The following is an 8,763-nucleotide window of genomic DNA, read 5'->3' as shown; positions in this document are numbered from 1 at the left end:
ATGTCTTTACATCTAATTCTTCTGGGAAAGAGATAGAAAAGATAAGAGACAAGGAAGAAGGCTAACATGATTCAAGTTTGCAATTTTTGTGTGGAAGGCAAAACAACATGTAAGGCATGAGATGGACGGTGTTGACAGGGAAGAAAAGAAAAACAGTTGCTGCTCATCAACCAAACACATCAGTGAAATCCAGTGCATTATCATTTTCTCAATTTCATTCAGAGACTCTGCCCTCCAAAGAATTATAACCTTAACACAGTGTTTTTATATAGTGCTGTTTTTTTGTTTGTTTTTTAGGCAAAACTATATCTCTAAATTAAAAGTGTGCATATCACAGACTGTGGAGTGTCTTCTTAATACCATTCTAGTATTTGAGCTCAGTCAGTGCACTGTCCAGTGATTTGTTTGCTGATTGTAAGTCAGTCCAAATAAGCAAGTAAGTCCACTAATGCAATCTTTTATGTTGTACTTTTCTAATACGGTAAGTATTAGCAATAAAATGTAGCAAATAAAAAAAGTATATGTCCCAGGTTTATGTGTCTCAGACCCACTGAAATTAAAAATTCCCACTGGTACAATACTTCAATACTACAGTACAGTCAGAATTTGGATGACTTTAGTGTCAGCATTCTGGTTATGTTTAGGGTAACATTTTCTCTAACCTCCAGGTTGATGCCAGTTACTTTTTATCATGTGGCATAACATGACTATGTTCCTCTTTCCGTGTCTACACCTTCCTGTTTCTCCACACTCCACACACTTGTTCCTTCCTCCCTCATCACACCTGCTTCAGTTTCTCCCACCCTCTCTCCCCCCAGCACCTTAACCCCCCTTTCTGCCTCAACCTGCATCTCCCCCTTAATGTGCGTATGAAGCGAGTGGGCCAGTCAGGCTCTCCTCTCTGCATATATTTAAATTAATTGGGGGCATGAGAAGCAAACTCAAGTTTTCATCTTCACAATCCAATCAGGTGCATTTAACACACTAAAAGATTGAAACACACACATGTGTGCACACACACACACACACACACGCTAGGAGTGATAATTAGCCACTCTGGATTGCTTCTAGGTAAAGAAAACTGCAGTGGAAGAGTTGAAAATGGATTACCCTTTTACACAATTTATGGATTTAGACTGTTTTCACCCACAACTTTATACTTTATACTTTATTGTCATTGTCAAACAACAATATAAAATGCAAGCATCATCCAAAGTGGCATAACAATAAAAACGTTTTCACCCACAACAATGTCATTGTGGAGCAGGTAAAGTTGTTTAACAGGTATCATCAGTTGTACATAGGGTTTTTATTTATTTATTTATTTTTTTAAGATCAATACACACCTAACCTGGTATGTTCCACTTCAGGAACTTGTCTGACTCTGAGTCCAGTGCTGGCATGAGTTCTCACTTCCAACTTTAGTCTTCAGCCTCACTTTTAATTCATGACTTAGTTTGCATGCCATGCCATACATGACATGGAGGTCATGTGCCCTGGCTATAAACAGCTGATTGGCATGTCACGTAAAGTGTGTTAATTCTGTTGAGCACTTTCATGTATAGTCTTGTCGTTCACTTCCTGTTTTATTTTGTACTCACCTTTTCCCTTTCCTTTCACTCACTTGACTTTCTCCCTTTGTGTGATTTTCCCTCCACTGTGATTGTCTCTCCGGCCCTGATTGGTCTTACCTGTGTTCCCCTCCCTCATGTATAAATAGTCCTTGTCTCCCTTTGTCTTGTGTCATGATCACATATGTTCTGTCAAGCTCCAAGAGAAAATCAGGTCTAGTTTCTTGAATTTGATTGCTTTGAGTTTATATTTTTGGTCCTTGTCAGAGAGCGCTCTTTGTTGTGCTTTGTAACCTCTTTAGTGTTGTCTTTAGTGTTTGTGTTATTTTTTGTATGTTCCATTGAGAGCGCCTTTTGTTTGATCGTTTCTTCAAGTAAATCCTTTGTTAACCTTACTGCCAGCTTTGAGTTTTCCTTCTGAGTCCACGTCCCTGTGTTGAGTTCTTAACACTGATTGAAACATAGTTTCTAATCAGACCAATGGCAGTCCATTCTCACAACATGGCAGTCTCCTCCCCACAGATCCCTGCTATGCAAATGCTGTCACACATCAATGCTGCTGGCAAAGCTTGACCACACCTCCCAGTCTCCATATTTCTAGTTCAGACTCCTAATATGGGGTTAACGGTTGTTTTCTTCTTCTCTTTCTTCTTGCATTATCCTCTCTGTTCTGTCCTGTCATTCTGCTTAGCTAATCCAGGGATCATAAATTAAAAGCAGAGCCATCAGTGCAAAACAACTGTTTTTCCATTTGTTGCAATAAATGGTGCAATCTGACGTGTTCCTGACTGAACATAATACACAAGTATAATCAATACAGTTATCACACTAAGGCAAGTGCAATACAATAAACCCACAATGATGTTAATGTAGCTTGCAACTTTGCATCTTGGAAGGACACTGAAATTGCTATACCTCATAAATCAAGAGCACATCATATATAATTTGGCCTAAAAGGCGCTACTGCTACCACTGCTAATAATTGTGCAATGTTCAAAAACACAATGGATTCAAAACTGAGAAAAAACAGTCCAACTGTTTCTGAACCAGAGGGATCTTGATCCTGAGGGCAGAGATTCTGTGCAGCAGGCAAGTGCTTTGAGGTCTGGAGTTTTGGGATTCTGGATGAACAGGAGACAGGTCTGCTGGAATCCAGGGGCAGAACAACACGGCGAAGGTTTGCTGAAGGCAGAGCTGGACAAGGCAGACGGGCAAGCGAGTAGGCCCAGGCACAGGGAAAACAGGATTAGAAGAGACCAGGGGCCTCTTTCATGAAGTAGGTGATGTGGAAACTCTAAGTATGTTAAGTCTGAAATTAGTGAAACCCTGAGTTGACCGTTTCAATAAGGGAGGTAAGTTAACCCCGTGATAGGGGTAAGTTAAGGAGTAAGTTAAGCCCATTTCATAAAGCAAGGTAACTCATATTCAGAGTCTGTTACCACGGTAACTTAGTCTGTGAACAGAACCTGTTTGGGAGCGAGTTTTATTCCAGAAACCCTGAGTTTGTCTCTGACTCCTCCCCTTTATGGAACATAAGCCTGTGCCTAAAGGTGAGCCTCGCTCTGAAACGGTTTCTCTCAGTTTGTCTTGTTTTTCCTGGCCACAAGCCTGTGAGAACCATCAAAGAAGAGTTCCATGGGTTTGCGGGTAAATAATTTCAAATGAATAATAACTTTTCTGTTAATAATATGTTTGTTACCTCTGGGAAAAAAATTTGAATGTCTTTTAGGATTTCCCAATGTGATTGGCTGCACTGATGGCACTCACATTCCTATCACTGCTCCTTCAGAAAATGAAGGAGATTATGTGAATAGGAAGTCCTCCCACACTATTAATGTGCAGGTACACACACTGACTACTACCTTTAAATGTCAGAGCACAAACATTTGAACCAACCTGTCTCATTTTCTGTACTGTTAAGATCATTTGTGATGCAGCTCACATCATCACAAATGTGGAAGCCAAGTGGCCTGGGCCTGTGCACGACTCCCATATATATCGAGAGTCTACTCTGAGCAACAGACTGGACTGTGGTAAGGGGTCTGAAACATTGCACTGGTGGCAATAGTTAGTTAGTCTGTGAAAATTATCAGTACTAAATAAATGTGACTTTACTTGCAGGACAGATTGAAGACCTTCTGGGTGACAGGGGTTACCCTTGCCAACCGACTCTCATAACCCCTTACCCAGACCCTCAACCAGCAGCACTTCAATGTGGCACACTGCAGGACCAGAGCCAGGGCAGAGATGACTGTAGGCCTGCTGAAAGCCTGTTTCCAGTGCTTACGTCATCTCAGAGTAACCCCTGAGAGAGCCTGTGACATAAGTGTGGCATGTGTTGTTCTCCATAATATTGCGACTATTAGAGGAGAGCAACACCCTGCCCTACAAATAGAAGACCATGAGGAGGACCCCATCCACCTCCCAGAAAACCAGGATGGAAGAGCAATCAGAGATCTCATATGCAATAATCATTTTCCAGGTTAAATCAATAAAAGCACGACCACATTGAGTAAATGACCACACTGTCACACATTGATTTTATTTAGACTTCCTTATATCCTACAAACAGAGAGAGACAAAGAGAACATTTTTCTGTTAGTTTTTCATATTGTTCCAATAATAAATTAAATTTACCTGTGACTGCACACCCAACTCTAACTTGTATTTAAGTATCTTGATTTCCAGATCTGCCTTTTCCTTATCTGTTTAAGGAGATGGATTCTGTACAACTCCTTGACTGGTAACTGGAAACCCATAAGAATGACATTAAGTCATATTGTTCTACATGTACAATTGTACAGAATTAAACTCTGTTGTTTACTGAAACTCTCACTGTGTTCATTTGTGCTGCAGAGTTTGATGGACGCTCTTCATGCTGTCCAGTTACGCTCTGTTAAAAAAGGATAACAATGTCAGCTTGTCAATATAAGTCCATGCAAGAATGTCACATGTACATGTAAAGCTGATCTAAAATGATACCTCTGTAGGCCTTTCTGTGACAGCAGACACAGCAGTGTTGAGTTACTTACAACAAGCTGGAGCTGTGCTACATCAGGCTCCAATAGGTGGAGATGTCCCTCAGAGTCTATTGGATTCAAGAACAAACATCCTGAGGCTTCATAAAAAAACAATATAGAGGTGTGGACTTCTTACATGTTATGAAGGCACTTGTGTCCTGGGGGGTGACTGGCTCAGATGAGCTGCCCCCTGGGATTCCCTCAGCCACTGGCCTTCAGCTAGTTTGACCAAGGGCCATCTCCTCTGCCTGTTAGAGGTGGTGGTGCGGGTCCTCCACCCGTTTTAGGGGCCTCTGCCCTCTTTCTGTTGGCCAGGCAGGAGTCAAATGTTAACTTCACCACATTAATTAATGAAACATTACAGAGAACAGAATGTGTGGAAGCATCATGCAGGGATGAAAGAGTTGTACAGTATTTAATCATTTAAATACATTTAAATAGTTTGACATGTCAAGTGTTACCAAAGTGAGATACAACCAGGCATGTTATGTTTCTGCCTCACCTGATTGAATTATATTTTTATATCTCACCCGTTTTTCACCCCCTGGGTTGAACCTAACATGAACAGAGTGTCAATACCATTTTTTACATGCAATATTTTATGAGTGATTAAACACAAAACTTACACATTGACTCGAGCAGTGATTTTTTTTCCCCAAGCGTTTTCTCTTTCTTTTGCCGCTGCTGCCGTGTTACTTTTTTTCCAGAATATATGCTCATATTCACCATACGCCTCCATCAAGATTCCCAGCTCCAGTGGTGAAAAATATGTTGAGTGTTTTCTTTCCCCTCCGGCCTCCGTGGTGAATCAGGGAATCGGGGCTCCATTGATGATGGCTTATTTATAGTCGTATATATTATAGTCGTGGTGCACGCGCTTGAGTCAAGATACTCAGAGTCCACATACTCACAATCGACAGAACTAGTAACTCAGAAACTAACTAACTCAGAGTTTTTCTTCTTAGGGTTTGTCAACTCAGAGTTAACATTCTTGCTCAGAGTTTGTTGAACCTCCTTCGTGCAATGGACCCCAGGACGATCTCAGCAAGCAAGGTTTTAAAAGAGCCTGAATCGTTACTGCAAAGAACACTGCAGCAATCTGGCAGAGACTGGGAGGAAGAACTGGGGCTTAAATACTGGCAGCTTCAGAAGGAGTTGATTGGAGAATAGGCAGGAGGTGCGCAGATGAAGAAGACGTGAAGGAAGTGGGTCAGCACCACCCAGCTCTGCTCTGCCACAGGAATCGCAACACACAAACATACAGAGAAACACAAGAAAGAGAAAACAAGGAAAAACACTGGGAAGACATGAACTAAACTTAATAACCCTGACAATACCACCAATAGTGGAATCAGGTTGTCTGAGCTGCTGGAGGGAAAATAATAAAAAAGGGTTGGGAGTTGTAGCCTAATGGTTGAGATTAAAATAGTTTTATTATGTGACTCAGATGTATGTGTTGATATGGCACTGCATCACGTTTTCTCCACTGCAAGGACCCCTGGATGGCAATTTTTCATGTTTTATCTACCACAGAGGGACCCAAGAGGAAAGTTTTTCGGTGTGGTTTCAAGCTCGAGTCTACCAGTGTTTATTGACCACACAAAGTACACACTTATTTGTCAAATTTATGTCAGTATATGTCATCAGACTCTTGGAAAACAAGTTGTCTAGATTTAATCATTACTACTGTTGCTAGTACTGGTTGCAGATACTGCAGTGATGCTTGTCTGACTTTCTTATTTCAGTTGCATCTCTACCAAAAGTGTGTTGAATGAAATTTGTAACCCCTGGGTCCATAAAATCTGTTGAACAGATCTGAATAATTTATATATATTTATGAAAAAAATCCTCCTTGAAAGTTGAGTAATATAGTAAGGACACCCTGGATGAAAAACAAAACTTAGTACATTCCAAAATAAAATACAGAAAATATGTCTCCAAAAATCAAGAATGATAGTTGTCTCATCTGTATATCGTCCCACTGAGATGAAAGTCTTGGTTTTCATGCCTTTGTAGCCATAGACTATGGATTATATTACTTTTTTCTTTTACACACACACACACACACACACACACACACACACACACACACACACACACACACACACACACACACAGGTGGATTGTGCCAGTGTTATTACAGTAGAAGATTGGCCTTTTCTTCTTCCTGAGAGATCAACCATCGATCTTCAGAGTCAACACAACACCTCACGCCTCTCTGATATTTGCACACAGGTTCTGGCAAACATTAAAACAGTCACACACATGCAATCAAAAAAAAAAAAAATGAATGTAAGACACCTCACAACCATCCTCTACACACACACACACAAACACACACACACACACACACATATATAATGACACAATGACCTGGCAAGATTTTCATCTAGATAAACAGAGATGCAAAACAGTCTTGTGTCCTACTCACCTTGTTAGAATTGTAGACATCACCTGCTGTCTACAGTGCAGATTCACACTCATCTGAGAAAAAAATGAGCATCGCTACTTGGTGTTGGCCAGTGACATGTTTTTCTTCTGGGTATGCTGCATACCAAATGTTCTCCAACATGTCTGGCTTCCTCGGGTGAACACCACAGTGTTTTCACTGACTGCCCACTTTACACCTCCCATTCAACTCCATTTAAATCGCTCTTTTCAGCAGCTTATGGCGAAGGAGTCGGTCTATTTTTGCTCTAGCTGTTTTCTCAGTGCCTGCCCACTTCACACATCTTCTAGGACTAGTAGAAAATTCACATCAAGAACAAAACTGGTTGGAACGGTGAACAAGAGCTTTTTATGACCACAAATGACCACAGTGTTATATTAAGTTTTGTAGCTCTGATTATCAGCCCTACTTATGTGTTTGTTCACTGGCTAATTGTTTGGTTAAAGTTTCAAATGCACCTCTATATTCTTCACAGACACAGTTGACTTTCTTTTCACATTTGGAATCAGGAAACAATTCCTGCATGATCACTATTCACTCAGAGCCGCACCTGCCTTACAACTATATATATCTTGGTGTTTCTCACCTCTCCCACATTTTTTCTTTCAATTTACCACCCTCACTCCCGTGCTCACACTCATCTCGGAAGTCCCATCTTTCCTCTGCCTTCCAACCATCATGCTAACAGACCTGCAACCGTCTACCACGTCTACACTTTCCCCCCTCACCTTTAATCATTATCTTTCATCCTTTATGACAGTGGCTTTTGTGACACATGCACAGATATGCAGAGGTGTGCTACAAGCCCTGATCTCTAAAAACTGTCAGAGTGTGAAATAAAGTGAGAGAGAAGAAATACAAGGGGAAGAAAAACAGATTTAAGTTGAAAGCAAAGGAGGGAAACCCCATGGAAGTTCATCAACGCTTAAAGCAAACCCAAGTTATCAACCTGAAAAGCAAGGTTTTACAGTGCGGCAAGATAGATTATTATCAATATTTGGTCACTGGAATTCAGTTCAGGTTCTTGAGTTTTTAATCTTTAAAGATTAGATGGCTGTGTGAAGGCCAAGTTGTGGGGGTTTAGTGAAAGAAAAGCAAAGAAAGCATAATAAGAAATACAGAAAGAGGCAAATCACTATGTCACAAGCAATGAGTGAACAAGAAAGGATAAAAACAAGCAAGAAGAAAATCTATGAGCCAGATGTGTGAGTAGGAGTGAGAGAGGGAATGCTCCAAAGGTGAGAGGGAGGACAGCCAGGAAAAAGACAATGAGAGTGAGGAAGAAGGAGAGAGAAGTGATGACAGGTTATTTTTCACCTTTCCTCTCCTGACGGCTGATGTTATTTCCCATTCTCCTCGGACACACGGCAGATCCAATCTAAAGCTTCTCTGGACGGCCCTTCTGAAGCCCCGTAACCAAATGAAAACCTTTATTACATACACCTTACACAGGCTGCACACACACATGCACACGCACACCCGCATGCACATACACACACACATGCACACCCGCACTCACACACACACACATGCAAAGCCAAACATAGAAACTACTCAAAATGCGTCCTGTATATATACCTGCACTGAAAATGAAAGAAAACATATCACAGTCACATTGCTACATGCACACACAGCAACACTGTGTGGAACAAAATGTAATTTACACAGACTTGTATATGGATAAAAAAGTATTTGTTTGTACATAATTGCAAATGCACACTTT

The sequence above is a fragment of the Scatophagus argus genome, chromosome 7 (assembly GCF_020382885.2).
Source record: "Scatophagus argus isolate fScaArg1 chromosome 7, fScaArg1.pri, whole genome shotgun sequence".
NCBI lineage: Eukaryota > Metazoa > Chordata > Actinopteri > Scatophagidae > Scatophagus > Scatophagus argus.
The sequence above is the reverse complement of the archived record's forward strand: the minus strand, read 5'-3'. Positions refer to the sequence as shown.